The sequence below is a fragment of the Lissotriton helveticus genome, chromosome 3_1 (assembly GCF_964261635.1).
Source record: "Lissotriton helveticus chromosome 3_1, aLisHel1.1, whole genome shotgun sequence".
NCBI classification, from domain to species: Eukaryota; Metazoa; Chordata; class Amphibia; order Caudata; family Salamandridae; genus Lissotriton; species Lissotriton helveticus.
The window spans coordinates 161472084-161487349 of NC_136061.1; positions in this window are offsets into that span (position 1 = coordinate 161472084).

Here is a 15266-nt window from a genome sequence, read left to right on the forward strand (position 1 = left end):
TTGGAGTTTTTTGTGAAGTTTTGCGGTGGTACCGGCGTATAGGGTGTTTCCGTAGTCAAGGCGGCTTGTGACCAGTGCGTGGGTGACCGTTTTTCTAGTTTCGGTGGGGATCCAGCGAAATGTTTTTTTGAGCATGCGAAGAATGTTGAAGCAAGACGAAGAGACGGCGTTGACTTGTCTGGTCATCGAGAGTGAGGAGTCCAGGATGACGCCCAGGTTCCGTGCGTGGTCCGTCGGGATGGGTGCTTTTCCAAGGGCCTCTGGCCACCAAGAGTCGTCCCAGGCGGAGGGGGAGGTACCTAAGATAAGGACTTTTGTTTTGTCTGAATTCAGTTTCAGACGGCTGTGCTTCATCCACTCGGCTACTTCTTTCATTCCTTCATGTAGGTTGGTTTTGGCGGTGTTAGGGTCTTTGGTGAGTTAGAGGATCAGTTGAGTGTCATCAGCGTAGGAGATGATGTTGAGGTTGTGTTGGCGTGCGATGGCCGCGAGGGGGCTCATGTATACGTTGAAGAGGGTGGGGCTGAGTGAAGATCCTTGTGGCACGCCGCAAGTGACTTCAGTGGCCTCTGACTTGAATGGTGGGAGGCGGACTCTCTGAGTTCTTCCGGCAAGGAACGAGGTGATCCATTCCAGTGCTTTTTCTTGAATTCCGATGTTTCTGAGGCGTTGTAACAGGGTGCTATGACAGACTGTGTCGAAGGCTGCGGAGAGGTCGAGGAGGATGAGGGCGACTGTGTCTCCATTGTCCAGTAGAGTTTGAATGTCGCCTGTTGCAGCGATGAGTGCGGTCTCAGTGCTGTGTTTGGCTCGGAAGCCGGACTGTGAGGAGTCGAGGGATTTGTTCGTTTCGAGGAAGGCGGCGAGCTGGTTGTTGACAGCTTTCTCGATGACTTTGGCCGGGAATGGAAGGAGCGAGATGGGGCGGAAGTTTTTGAGTTCGGTGGGGTCAGCTGTGGGTTTTTTCAGAAGGGCGCTGAGTTCGGCGTGTTTCCAGCTTTCCGGGAAGGTGGCGGAGTTGAGGGGGCAGTTGATGACGTCTCGGAGGTGTGGTGCTATGATGGAGTTTGCTTTGTTGAAGATGTGGTGGGGACATGGGTCTGTGGGGGATCCTGCGTGGATGGAGTTCATCAGGCGGATGGTGTCCTCAGTGGAGATTGGGTTCCAGTTATTAAGGATGTTCAAGGGGGGTGAAGGTGCGGCAGGAGGATGGGTGGGTTGGATTTCGAGTTGGTTGTCGAAGCTGTTATGGATGTCTGCGATTTTGTCGTGGAAGAACGAAGCTAGGGAGTCGCAGAGGGTTTGGGAGGGAGTGATGTCGTTGGAGTTGGCAGTGGGGTTGGTAAACTCTTTGACGATGTTGAATAATTCCTTGCTGTTGTGGGCGTTGTTGTCTAGTCGGTCTTTGAATGCGGCTTTCTTGGCAGTCCGGATCAGTTGGTGGTGTATGCGGGTGGCGTTTTTGAAGGCGTCCCTGGTGCTGGTGTTTGGGTCTTTTTTACAGGCCTTCTCAAGGGAGCGACAGAGTTTCTTGGATTTCTTAAGATCATTGTTGAACCAGGGGGCGTTTTTGATGCCTAGTTTGATTTGACGTTTTTTCAGAGGTGCTAGGTTGTCAGCGATGTTGGTTAGCCATTGAGTGAAGTTAATGGCTGCTTGGTTGGGGTTTGAGGAGAGGCCGGGGGTTTTTGAAGAAGTGATGAGGAGATCTGGTCGATGGTGATTTTGTTCCAGTTTCTTCGCAGAGTAGGTTGAGGATGGTTGTGGCTTGTGGTCTTTTTGTAGGCAAAGTGAACGCAGCTGTGGTCCGTCCAATGGAGAACTGTGGTGTGACTGAAGGAGATATGTTTGCTGGAGGTGAAGATAGGGTCGAGTGTGTGACCTGCGTAATGAGTGGGGGTATTAACAAGTTGTTTTTGAGTCCGAGGTTGGCGAGATTTTCCAGAAGGGTGGTGGCGTTGCTGTCGTTGCTCTTTTCCAGGTGGAAATTGAGGTCTCCCAATAGAATGTAGTCCTCGGAGGGGAGGGCGTGTGGGCTGATGAAGTCGGTGATGTCTTCGCTGAATTGTGCACGGGGTCCTGGTGGCCTATAGAGGAGGGTGCCTCTGAGTGTGGCTTTGGGGTCGGTGTGGATCTGGAAGTGAAGGTGTTCGGCGCTAGCGAGGTTGACGTCTGTGCTAGTTGAGACGCGGATGGAATTCTTATGGACGATGGCGATGCCTCCTCCTGTTTGTTTGGTGCGGTCCTTACGGATGATCTTGTAGCCTTCCGGGATGGCAATGGTGATGTCTGGGGCTGAGGAGGCGTTCATCCATGTTTCTGTTAGGAAGGCGATGTCCGGAGAGATGGTGTCTAGTAGATTCCAAAGGTCGATGGCGTGTCTGTGGACCGAGCGGGTGTTGAGCAGGATGCATTTTAGGTGGTTGGGGTCAGATCTCTGTTTGGTGTTGGTGGATGAGGAGTAGGTCTTGGTGCCGTCATACTTGCAGGAGTTGCATGTGAAGGGTCCATGGGTGTGTCCAGGAGCGGCTTGGGCGCAGTTGGGGAGGCGGCCAGGGTTTAGGGCTAAGAGGGTGGAGGCGTCGTATGTAATGCGGGAGGGGTGGGTGGTACGGGAACCAGGGGGTCTGGCGCTAGGCGCGGTCCAGGCACGGACGGGCGTAGACGGGCTTACCTTTGGCGCACCTTCGGCGCGCAAGGGGCGCGTTCGCTGCGCGTGAATGCTGCGCGTAGCGGCATCTGTCATATATGGCAGTGGAGGGGGGAGGGGCGAGGGAGGATCAGCTGGGAGGCGGGTGCGAGGTGAAGGGGACGGACTCTGGGTCACAACAACAACAAAATGGCCGGAGCAACAGAAACGAAACTGGCGAGAGGCTGGGGCACAGAGCCAGAATAAAGCAGCTTAAACGCTCAAACAATAAAGCGATATTACAATGCAAAGCAACACTCGAGAGTCAGGTCAACAAACACAGTGAGCGATTGAGGGTAAAAATAAAGGTGCAAATTAGGCAAATCTTATCTATGTATATCGCGCTTATAAGCAGAAGAGCACTTCTCTAATGAGGGCACAGAGCGCAGCTGAACGATACCACGAGTGCAGCAAGGAGCTCAAACGATGGCAGGAATGCAGCAGAGAGCTTGGGGAGCGACCGCTACTGAAAGCGCCAGGACGGTCACAGCGCTGCCGAGGTCGGGAGCCAGGCTAGGCGATCAGTGGGAGGGAGGATCAGCTGGGAGGCGGGTGCGAGGTGAAGGGGACGGACTCTGGGTCACAACAACAACAAAATGGCCGGAGCAACAGAAACGAAACTGGCGAGAGGCTGGGGCACAGAGCCAGAATAAAGCAGCATAAACGCTCAAACAATAAAGCGCTATTACAATGCAAAGCAACACTCGAGAGTCAGGTCAACAAACACAGTGAGCGATTGAGGGTAAAAATAAAGGTGCAAATTAGGCAAATATTATCTATGTATATCGCGCTTATAAGCAGAAGAGCACTTCTCTAATGAGGGCACAGAGCGCAGCTGAACGATACCACGAGTGCAGCAAGGAGCTCAAACGATGGCAGGAATGCAGCAGAGAGCTTGGGGAGCGACCGCTACTGAAAGCGCCAGGACGGTCACAGGTGTCAGCATCACTTCAATGGACAGGAATCGCACCTTGTATTGGCAGTTGAGGAAGCTAGAACCTGACAAAGATTCATAAGAAGATATTTCTGTTATATCCTGTGTCTCCTAGTCCCTGCTGCTCAGACTGTGTGAGTGTGATGTAATCAAATGTTCATGAGTGCATGGTTTGGATGAGTGGTCAGTTGGAATGAGTGCGGCCGAGCAGCAGGATGCTGTTCCCGGTGGGCCTGTACCATCTTACTTCTAACTGAATAAACCTACATAATCTGTACTACTGGCTACTGAACTGAAACTTTCTTCGTTTACAAAAATGTCCACATAGCAAGGTCCTTAACCCCTTGTGTGCTGATAATGGCTCCCGTCCGTCATGCGTCACAGTGCTCGTGTGCTGATGACGGCCGGGAGCCGTCATGACCACACCCGCGATCGGAATGTCCAGCACAGGAGCGGAATTCCGGCCGCAGGCAAGGGTTAAAAAGCTGAGTGAAAGCAGCAGTGTCAAGTCACAAAGTAGCTCCAGCTCCCTGTACATGTGGACAGTCATGCTGATAACTGGCGTATTGGGCACTGAATGAATCTTTGATTTTTTTTAGGGTTTAACACAGGGCCTGACTGGGAACCGAAACCGGCCCAGGCAAAGTGCTCGGCTGACCCCCCCCCCCCCCTCTGGGTTTAGGGGTGCGACCGCGCTCTTTGCCAGGGCCAGTATTCGGCCGATTTTGTTACAGGGGCTGCAAAAAACGGCCCTGTAACAAAAACGGCCCCCTGGGGCCCAAAACCGGCCCCCACCCATGCGGCCAGTCCGGGCCTGGTTTAACATCTTCTTGGTATTCTTTCATACATTTTTACTTGTGTTCAGGGACACAAGACCCTGTCAATAATACATGTGAATTCCAAATGCAACATGTGAGCAGCATAGGGTGCAAGTTTATATATATGTAAAATGGGTGTTTGTCATCTCTGTTGAAGGTCCATCATCTATACAATCAGAACCTTCTCTATGTGTTCTCCTCCAAAACCGCTGACGGCTTATTTGTTGGGTGACTGTTGTGGTGCTCAATATTCCGAGCACATTCTGATGCTTCTGTTGCTACCTCAAATAAGTACATTGATGGTGGATGAAGAAAAGTCAGGAACATGGGGGCAGATTTATGAAGGCCTTGCGCCGCTGGTGCGTCACTTTTTCCCATGTTAAAAATGACGCACCGGCGGCGCAAGGCCTTCATAAATCTGCCCCCTGGTGTCATGCTCAGTTGTGACAGTAGATAACACAAGAGGACTTAGGAACAACTAAGGCAGTAAGACCGAGTTGTTTTCGGGACCCCTTTCTCTAGCCTTAATTGCATGTTCCAAGGTGGCCTGTTAGAAGTGGGACAACAATACCAGGGTACAAATAAAGTTTAACATAGGGACTGAGCGTGCCTTTCCACTTGGTCATTGCATATTCACTAGAAATAGCGTATACTACGTGCAAATATTTATTGTGTGCAATTGTGTGCACGAGTATACTCAGTGCACAGTTTGCACCAGTATTTTCAACAAGTAGGATCTTGTGGTAATTAGCTGCGTGCAACACTGGAGTAAACTATCTTCCCACTCATTTGCTATATGGTGCCAAGGAAAAAATGGTGCAAAGCACGTGAAGGTGCATTTTCATTTTGAACCTTCCTAACAACGCAGGAGAATTTGAATGGGTGATGATTGGAAAAGGGCAGGAGTGTCCACTAAAAACAGACTTCAGAAATGGCTGGCTCTGTTTGACCACCTTTTTTTAACCTTCTTCCTTGTCACATGGAGTGAGCACTGAAGTCTTTGCCTACACTGGCATTCACTCCTACACCTACAATAAGAGTCTTCCTTCGAGGCTGGAAGGGTGGGGGCCGGTTTTGCAGCAGTGAGGGACATTTTTATATACTGGGGCAGTTCTGCAGCAGTGCTGCAATATCTGCCCCCTGTGACAAAAACAGCAGTGCTTTGCACTTGCACTTCCCCCCTTTTCCCCCGGGGTGGGGGCGAGGCGGGCCGGTCCTACAATATTGCCAGGACTGCTTTGGGTTCCCAGTCTGGCCCTGTCCCCAATCCCCTGTCTTATTGCTGATCTATTTCAGGACATGGTACACGTAGCAGCAGACCCCTCTCAGAAGGGTATCATCTATAGGAGTAATTGCACCTAACTCACTGGGTGTGTTGTAAGTTGAACCCATTGACATCATAGATTCATCTTCCTCCTTCCTTCTATCGGGTTCTGAAAGTTGAGATTCATTTGCAAAAATTACCACATTCGGAGCTGCTCCTGAAAGTTTGGAACATGCTGTTTCCCATCTATTCTCCAAGCTACAACTACCCTTTAACTGCTCCAGATCAAGGGGTAGATTTACTAATATTTGCATAATGCACTGCAGCAAGACATCCTGCTGCACTGCAGCAAATGGAGAGGGTATCAATGCTCTATAGCTACCAAGAGATGGGGCATTCCTGCTCTCCCTCTGCACTGGTGCACTTGTGGCTGCCAAGCACCAATGCAGACACCTGGTGGCTGCGTTACAGGCAGGATTGTTTTTGTGCAGAAAAGGACACCTTCCTGCACAAAACAATCCTCTGAGGGTGTTTCCTCTTTCTTTTTGTGCTGAAGAATGCAGCACACATAAAAAGAGGAAAAAACTAAGAAATAAACATATCCCTCCTCGTTATGCCTTCCCTGGGAAGACATACCATGTTGACACATTCCCTGGTTTACTAGTGTTAGTAAATCTAGGAATACAACCAAGAGCATGGGTGGATGTGTAGTAACACACGTGCTCCACTCATGAAATGGATGCCCAGGGCCGAGTAACACAAGACAGTGACTTGCACTACCTTGCGTTACTCGGTGTTTACTATGCCACACAAAGCCATCGAAGGTGCCCTCCGTGGCTTAGTTAATCTCACTTTAGGTTTTGCGTTGCTCTTGCATTCTCTTGCATGGCGCAAGGGCAATATAAGCCCTCACTAATTCTGGTTTCAGTCCCCTAGTGAGTAGAGGCAAGCGAAAGTGCTACACTCACATCTCCTAAATACCAAGGACCAGACAAGCATGCTCAATAGATTTAATTCTCAGGATAGAAATTCTGGGGACTGATACACTAGCTGGAGGGAATATTTATGTGATGGGTCAATCCTTTTAAGCTTATTGTTAGTTGCACTGTTGTTCTATACCATGAGATAAATGATAAACAACTTCTCAGTTTCAGGGTAAAAAGCCGATCAAGGTATGTTTTTGATTTAGTAATATGAGTGAATTGGAGGTTGGCTCTCACATACCCTGGGCTTGTCAGTGGCATGATTGACTAGAAGAAAGGACATTTCTCTATTCAGGATTTTCTGGTATTCTACTTTAATGGCTTATTTAGTTGAGCACCTGCTACAGAAAATGATACCTCAAGATCCATGGTTCCAGTCCCAGCTAGATGAATTAAGATTATTCTGCTCTCAAGCTTGGGTTTGTGAGTCCCTTTGACCTGGTACATCACTAATAATATTTCACAGTTCACGGGCGCAGTCAAAACAAAAGTTAGCATATCATTGATAGAGTGTCAAAACATATTGGCCTAGTTTTTTTTTTTATATATATTTTTTTTATTTAACAAGAATGACAGACAGTTCACTCATGTGCTGATAATCCCATTACATCACATATTATTATTGACATATATAAAATCAGTTCAGGCAAAAGTATACTTTACATAGTTTGTGCTCCATCCCCAGTCCTCCTCAATTCTAACTCTACCATTGGTGACACACAAATATCTCCTTTGTACAGATTCCATTTTGACCACTTCCTGTCCCATTTCTTCGGGCAACCCCTAGCGATAAATTCTTCCTTCTCGGCTATCATACATTTATCCATTTCCCTATTCCACACTGCCACTTCCGGTGGCTTGACTCCACCCCATCCCCTGGCGATATCTCGTTTAAACATATTGGCATAGTTTAATTAACATTTGGCACAAGTAAGCAAGACAACTTGCTGTACTGCGTCAAATGGAGAGAGCAGGAATGTGCCATATCTACTAAAATATGGCACATTGCTACTCTTTCCTTCTCTCTGCTCTAGTGCACTGAGTGCTGCCCAGTGCCAATGCAGGCACTCTTGCTCCATGTTGCAAGTCTGCCTGCATTACAGTCAGGATTGTTTTTGTTGTTGCAGAATGCGCCACACATAGAAGGAGGAAAGAACAAGAAGAAATAAGCATATTGCTCCTTGTTATGCCTCTATTGGGAAGACATAGCATTTTGATGCCTTCCCACATTGACTAGTCTTAGTAAATCTGGGAATGCACCAGAATCCATTGGTAGATGGGTGGAAATGCCTACACTCAACCGATGGAATGCCTTCTCAATGCTGAGTAAAGCTAGGCAGTTTTGTGTGGCTTAGTAAGTCTGATTTGAGGGTTTGTGTTGCCTTGCGTCACCTTGCGTGACACATGGGTCACACAAGCCCTTAGTAAATCTGGGCCTTTTATTTTTATTTGCCTATCTAAGATACCATTGACTTTGCAATTTAACAAATATTTTTTTTCAGACAGAAAATCAATAAAGGAATTGTGAGGACAATTGACACTACCAACACTGCTGAAAAAACATATTTCTGAAGGTACATGTCGAGATCAGATTTTTAGGTCTAGTTGAGGTGTTAAGAAGTTAATGATCATTCTGGAATATAACAAATAAATAAAATGGTAATTTCGTGCCACAAAATATTTAAAAACAAAAATTCAGAACATCTGTTATAGGTTGTCACCTTGTGACGTGCATGCTCAATGTGGCATTTGGAAAAAAAACAATTTTTGTGGTTGATACCACAGAGGTAATGTTGCAATGTGATTATAAATGTGCTTCATTAATGAAACTCTGCAGTCATCTTGAAAATAAATATTGTATATTGATGAAATTCAACTCTACTTTTGAAAAAACAAAAATCTGAATATGAATGTTGGTCTTTGAACCTTAACTCTTTGGTCTGTTTATGACTTATAATGTAGATAATTACAGTAAAATAAACAGAAAAATCGAGAAATACTCAAGTTGAAAATATCTGAAATGCCCGAAATCTGAATAAATACTTTGATCTTTAGTCTATATGAGTCTTTAATTCCTTAACCGCAGCGCAAATTCCACTGCGGTGCAGGAGTTCTATTAAGTGGGCAGGGCCACGTCGGACAACGGACGCACGCAATGGGTTAATCAATGAAGAGGACATTCATTGCAGCCCACACAACAAACAATAATTGCAAATCCTGAAGTCTGGTCCGGCGTGCCTTTGTTCTTTGAATTGGAGGTTCTGTTGAATATGAATGGAGAATGTCTGCCCCATGCGCCGTGACCGCCCTGTTGAGGTTCATGCTCCCTGTGGATGAAATTGTGTTGGTTATATATATATCCCCTCTGGCCTCTGATTTCTTCCTACGAGGGAATGTTTCTCCATGATTTTTGCACCAGTCAAGGGTGCAACACGGATGGCCCCGCTCATTAAGTGTCCCAGAGTAAACTTGGCGTTTGACTGCTTGCAGTGTTTTAGATCGTGGGAACGATAACTCCGGTGACCGCCAGACATTTTCAGGCTTGTAGAGGATGGACTTAGGTACTTTACCTTGCTGGGTCGTGATGCCTCCACAGGGCAGCCCCCACCTTATAGCGGACCTGGAAGGACTGGCTGAGTGGTACGAGGGGACCCGAGGTCTCAGCCGCGGACTTCTGAAGGGGCCATAGTATTTCCACACCACTTTCCTGCCTGTCAACACGGACCTACCGTCTGTCCCACTCGCCTATGCAACCGACCCAGCAGCGCCGACACAGTGCACTCTGGGACTGGCAGTTCCTTGTCATTTCCTGAACTACCAGAGGTGGGCCAATTGCCTTTAAGGGGAGGGGCATCAGTGATGACAAGTACTCACAAGCAGGATTGAACACTTTGGTGATTTACTCGTTACAGCGCAGGGCGCTGAAGAAGGCACTACCGCCGAAATGCATTCGCCGCCACTGTAACCTGACGGAATAAAGCTGTTTGTTTGACCCTGGAATCCCCTCTGGCCTCTGATTTCTTCCTACGAGGGAATGTTTCTCCATAATTTTTGCACCAGTCATGGGTGCAACACGGATGGCCCCGCTCATTAAGTGTCCCGGAGTAAACTTGGCGTTTGACTGCTTGCAGTGTTTTAGATCGTGGGAACGATAACTCCGGTGACCGCCAGACATTTTCAGGCTTGTAGAGGATGGACTTAGGTACTTTACCTTGCTGGGTCGTGATGCCTCCACAGGGCAGCCCCCACCTTATAGCGGACCTGGAAGGACTGGCTGAGTGGTACGAGGGGACCCGAGGTCTCAGCCGCGGACTTCTGAAGGGGCCATAGTATTTCCACACCACTTTCCTGCCTGTCAACACGGACCTACCGTCTGTCCGACTCGCCTATGCAACCGACCCAGCAGCGCTGACACAGTGCACTCTGGGACTGGCAGTTCCTTGTCATTTCCTGAACTACCAGAGGTGGGCCAATTGCCTTTAAGGGGAGGGGCATCAGTGATGACAAGTACTCACAAGCACGATTGAACACTTTGGTGATTTACTCGTTACAGCGCAGGGCGCTGAAGAAGGCACTACCGCCGAAATGCATTCGCCGCCACTGTAACCTGACGGAATAAAGCTGTTTGTTTGACCCTGGAATCCCCTCTGGCCTCTGATTTCTTCCTACGAGGGAATGTTTCTCCATATATATATATATACATATATATATATATCGATTCCAACTCCTGCTTCTTGGCCCTGGATGCCAACGTCAACACAGGTACAGACCACGAAAAACACTCAAATAGTATGCAAAGGTGGTTTTATTGTCCCATCGTCTCCAGCATGACGCGTTTCGGCTACGTCACTGTAGCCTTGTTCCCTTGAAAAAACAAACAAAGGTTACAGGGAAGTTATAGTAAAGGTCTTATTTCAAAACCAGTGACATTTTTAAGTTATAGTTATCTGAGCTAACTAGAATTTAGACCCTCGCAATGCACTGCTTATTACATCACTCATGACATAGTCAGTGACATCACTCGTGGCAACTCAAATGTTCCGGCCATCACAAGCCTGGAGTAGCTCCCTCCAGTGGTCCTTGTCCCAGTTTTTCTTTGCTTTTGATTGGGCAGTTTTACAAGAAGCCCTACATTTTTGAATGGCTTCAGGTAGTCTGGATTTAATAGCTATAAGCAGTGCTCTTTGAGCCTGTCTGCAGCCATTATCATACCAGGAACATGGTCTCAGCTCTTTATTTTTATTAGTGGATGGTAGGGTTTTAACAAAGAGAGATTTAAGCTCTAAAAATAATGCGCTATGGATACCCAGGATTCTTTCCTTGATCTCAACCTGGGACTCGTAGCTATTAAGTTTAGCCATAGTATTACTAACCAGGTTCCTAATTTTAGCCCGTGTATTCTCATTTGTGGCTATCTTTGGCCAACGCACCCTTCTTTGGTCGTTGGTTAGGATTAATTTTGCATGTACAAGGACATCTTCAACCATGAAGGAACTGGTAAAACTATTATCAGTTATAGACAGGACCAAAGGCTTGTGGTCTCTTTCTAGTCTACTAGTTACCACCATATCTACAATGGCCGACCACATCTCCAGGTTAACCAAAATGTAATCAATTTGGCTCCCGGATCTACCATTATCAAAAGTCATCATCCCTAACCTGTCAGACTTAGTTCTACCATTAACTGCCCTCATGCCCTTATCTAGGCACAATCCTTTCATGTACAAGGCCGCTTGCGTTCATTTTCTTATGGGTGTCAACCCCAACTGGGGAACACCCCACAATGAATCCTCAGCCTCTGTAAGATTCCCATCATCCACATCCAGGGGCTCAAAACAGGTATTAAATTCCCCTGCCACTACCCTATTGACAACCTTAATTTCTGTACTTAGGAAACTCTCCAAGAGTAAAACTGTTGGCGAACTCCTCCCTCCCAGAAGGCCCCTCACATAAATGTTAATAATAAGAATGTTAAGCCCCTTTGTGGAACTAACCCTAATGGCCATAATATCTGGACTATCAATCGGGACCTCAACCACTGTGACACCCTCACATTGTCATACCCAAGTGGTCAGGCCACCCACCGGTCTACCCCTATGGCCCTTAACTGCAGGTTTGAAAAAGTTCAGGTAGCCTGAGCGAAATATAGGGTCCGTTGGCCAAGTCTCTTGGAAGGACCATATGTCTGTCTCATCAATAAAACTCGCCCAGTGTGGTATATGTAGCTTTGATTCTAAACCTGCTACATTCCACGAAGAGACCTTCACAGAGGGGCTAGCAGAACAAGAGTTCACCACCTGGCAAATCACGTTAGGGGGGTGAACATAACAAACCTTAGGAGACTTTACATTTATAGGGATTATAACCTGACAGGGGATTTCTCTTAGGGTCGTTAATACAACGCTATCCGAAGCCACCCGCCGTGTTGGAGCCAAAACCCCGGGTACCTCTGACCGGGGGAGGTCATTACCATCCTTGTGTCAATCATTTTCCTCTAAAGTAGATAGAAGATCAAATCGATTGTATGTCGGGATGGGCTGATTAAACAAGGTAGGAGTTCTTAGCGGGGCCCGGCAATACCTATTGAACTATATTCTACTAGTGGCGGAGAACTAAAGCTTAACACCACACAGAATGTCCAATCCAATTGATGCGCCTCACCATTTTAAATTCCTCAAACAGAGCCTTGCTATTTCCTAATCTTTTCCCAAGGCAGTGCAGGGCTTTATTCTTAAGGTTAGACCAATGTTCTCGGAACCCATCAGTTAGAGAGAGAACATTTGCTAAAATGATCATATATGGGGTGGCTTCCGGGGGAAGATGTAAACTAGGTAGCATGTCGTGACCCCCTTCTACCCCCTCCTCTATTCTTACCCCATTAGCCGTTACTACCCTCCGTTGCTGGGTGGGAGCTTTAGTACCCACGTTAGAGACCACGTTCGATAATGGTTGATGAACCATCACTACATGGCTCTGAGTGTTGCCTACTGGGGCCCGTGGTACCATGGTATGTCTAACATTAGTGTTCTCAGTAGTTTGGCTACCAACCAATTCCCCATTCATCTGAGTTGACCGCACATCTGTGTTTTTACTGCTGTTAAAATTTGCTTCAATGCGGTCTAGCCTCTCTACCACTAAGTCAAGTCTTTTCAAAACAGGTTATATAGGGCTGCTAGCTGGTCCTTAAGGGTTGCACATAATGATTCCAGGTTGGGCTGTACCGTAGTGTGCATTGGTGGCTTTACCTTGGGGTCAATAACATTCCCCTTCGCAAGTGCCCCTCTAGAACCAGATGAAGCCATAGAGGCAATTTGCTTACTGGGACCACGCCCTTTCCTTTTCTTGCTGGGTGGTTACCTCACTTTCCCTTCAAGGGCCTTTCTCCCCCTCGTAGTAACCCTAGCTGGACTTTGTGAGCTATTTACATGCAGGGAGGCATCAGGGGACCCTGTCATAGAAGAAATACATAGGGGGACGGGCGGAGTACGATCACCTGCACAGGATTCATCAATAATGGATTGAGCAGCTGAGGGCTGTGCACAGGGCAATGAAAAGGCGGGCTCCAGAGAGAGTCTACGCTCTACAGCTTGGATCTCTTGATTCAGTGCCGTCTTAGCCCTGATCAGGTATTCATCCAAAGTCCCCACCACCCTATCTCCGGCTTTCCTCTTGCTCATTATCCTAATTTATATACCAATAGAACCACAATATGTCTATCTAACCCACACTTATTCAATACAATGCTAGTAGCCCAACAGTTCAATATGTTAACCTACAATATAGCTGAAAAACGCAAAATGTTAGGGATATAGCCCGGTCCGGTCTCTTCTGGGCTATGATGGGCGCGGACGGGCCCGCCCTTGGCCCGGGCTTTGCCCGGGCAACGCCCGCGCGCGTCCCACGCTGCGGGGGTGTCCGGCTGATTTTATGGGCCTCAGTCGCCCTTTGGCCGCGAACAACCAGCGCGACTCGCTCACCCCGCCAACAAAGAGCACCAAGGGGTCCGGGTAGCGTCGTCAGTGGCCCAGTAACAGGTAGATACAAAAAAGTTCAAGCAAGTGACTTCAGCGTACCGCGCTGCGGGGATGTCCGGCCGATTTTATGGGCCTCAGTCGCCCTTTGGCCGTGTCACTACTCTGCGCGGCACGCGGTCCCCTGGGAAATGGAGTTCGGGGCCTCGCGAACAACCAGCGCGACTCGCACACCCTGCCAACAAAGAGCACCAAGGGGTCCGGGTAGCGTCGTCAGTGGCCCAGCAACAGGTAGATACAAAAAAGTGCAAGCAAATGACTTCAGCGTCCCGCGCTGCGGAGGTGTCCGGCCGATTTTATGGGCCTCAGTCACCCTTTGGCGACAGGTAGCGATGTGCAGGCACCAGTGGGCACGCCTCCCGCCCTTGGCAGACACTCACCCTCAGACTGCACCCCGAGTCTGTTTCTCCGATTATTATATTTTTTAGCGTGAGGCGGAGGGGCCGGCTGAGAGCTTCTGGCTGTTCTAGGCCTGTGAGTGTGAGAGGCCTGTGAGCGGCAGCCCCTGGACCTGAGTGCAGCGTGATCGGCTCTAAAACTGGAGGGGATCACGGGGATGGGTCTGAAGGTATAGGCCAGCTCAGAGACATGGGAATGAAGGTTAGTAATTAGGGAAAGTCTCCAGGGAGGAAGACAGCGAGCAGGTACAGGTCAGCTCAGTGAGCCTCCCCTTGGGCATGGCAGTTTTAGTAATTAGGGAAAGTCTTCAGGGGATAATCCAGATGGGCCAGTATGAATGAATGCACGTGTGACATTTTCAGCCGTGGAGCAGAGTAAAATTATATTATTTATATAATAAAGGGTGTCGATCGACATTAGATCAGGCAGCCACGCCAGGACACTACAGATCTTCTGAACCACTGACTGCCGGCAGCTGCCGATCGCGCGCTGCCTGAAGGAATAGTTCAATCGCACACACAGTGAATGCCACCAGTTCCTACCTCCCACGGCTTTCTACTTGCAGAATCTCAGCCAGTTGTCTGGACCTTGAGTGGCTGCGAAATTTCACACCTGTGATTTACAGTGCAGGGTCTGATCGGACCCTGTCACTCACAGCGTGATACTGAGTGTGCCCCCCTGTCACTCACAGCGTGATACTAAGGTTGCTCCCCTGCCACACTAACAAAATGTAATGAGCCGCTGCTGAATGATTCAGCTGCGGCTCGGCACAGGGCTACAGTGGCGCTTTGTCGCTCAGTGGCGCTCAGACAGCCTCATCCTCAGCAGTACATGTACCACTGAGCCTACCAGTCATGAGTACCGGTACGCTCCATGGCGATCAAAGAAGTGCCGGTACTCGGGAGGTTAAAAATTAAAAGTGCCGGTACTCAGTACCGGTGAGTACCGGCCCATTTAAAGCACTGGTCACAATCATCATCCTGAACTTACTGCCACCTCTCTACATCAAATAAGGGGACCGGCATTTTTCAAAAAGTCTCAACCACAAGTATCTGCATTTATCAAAACTAAACTGTCATTTGTGTGTGGGTGCTTACCCGTAGTCACCACACGTGAAGATTCCACACTTGGATTTCAATTTCGGCAGC